This window comes from Bactrocera latifrons, unplaced genomic scaffold, assembly GCF_001853355.1.
Source record: "Bactrocera latifrons isolate USDA-ARS-PBARC rearing strain unplaced genomic scaffold, ASM185335v1 scaffold_1173, whole genome shotgun sequence".
Taxonomy (NCBI): domain Eukaryota; kingdom Metazoa; phylum Arthropoda; class Insecta; order Diptera; family Tephritidae; genus Bactrocera; species Bactrocera latifrons.
The window spans coordinates 6685-8081 of record NW_017534601.1 but is presented as its reverse complement, the minus strand read 5'-3'; positions in this window follow the sequence as shown (position 1 = coordinate 8081).

Here is a 1397-nt window from a genome sequence, read left to right as displayed (position 1 = left end):
AGTGAACGAGGGCAAAACGAAATATCTCCTATCATCAAACAAACAGTTGTCGCATTCGCGACTAGGCTCTCACGTCACTGATAACAGTCATAACTGTGAAGTCGTAGATAATTTCTCCTGTCTTGGAACCAGCGTAAACACCACCAACAATGTCAGCGTGGAAATCCAACATAGGATAACTCTTGCCAACAGGTGCTACTTCGGACTGAGTAGGCAATTGAGAAGCAAAGTGCTCTCTCGACAAAAAAAAAAACGAAACTCTATAAGTCACTCATAATACCCGTCCTCTTATAAGGTGCAGAGGCTTGGACGATGACAACAACTGATGAGTCGACGTTGCGAGTTTTCGAGAGAAAAGTTCTGCGAAAAGTTTATGGTCCTTTCCGCGTTGGCCACGGCGAATATCGCATTCGATGGAACGATGAGATGTACGAGATATATGACGACATTGACATAGTTCAGCGCATTAAAAAACAGCGGCCACGCTGGCTAGGTCATGTTGCCCGAATGGACGAAAACACTCCAGCTCTGAAAGTATTCGACGCTGTATCCGCCGGGGGAAGCAGAGGCTGCGCTTTGCTCAATTTATCCAAAATCCCATCTATATTTGGCAGAGGGTATTTATCATCGACAGTCAGTTGGTTAAGTCTCCTATAGGCAACCACTAATCTATATTTTTGAATATTTGAACCCTCCGTTTTCTTTGGTATAATTAAAATAGGTGAGCTATACCTGCTCCTACTTTTTCTTATTGTTCCCTGACTTTCTAACTCGTAAATTTGCTTTCTTACCTCTTCTTCGTGTTTTGGAGGTAGTCTATAGATTCTTAAATTTATATGCTGGTTGGCTGTAGTTTTAATCTCATGTTCCACAGTTTTTGTATTGGTAAGACTATCGCCCTCTTTGTAAAATAATTTGTAGAATCGGTTTAATACAATTTCTATCTTGCTTTTTTCATTGGCTGTCCGTGTCAACGGAAATTTCGCATGATAAGTGTACACATTTATGTACATACAAAGTTGTGTGTAGCCAAATTTGCAAATATTATACGTATGGTTGTCATATTTGCTTCCATGCACACATAATTACATACATATACACGTGAATATGCGCGACCGCTTGGTCTTTTTATTTTGACATCAAACATTTAATGCCCAGCAAATAAATGACATTATTACATATTTCCAAAGATTGAAGGAATTGATCATGAGAAAGTTCACTTTGTACGTACATTATTGTGTGCTTTGATATAAAATATATATATAGAACATATGTGTACATATACATATCTATATGTACGTATGTATGTACCCTGCCAACCACGGCTACCCTCTTGTGTGAAATATTTTAATACAACTACACATTTTTTCTCTATGCACTAACACCAACGCACATTT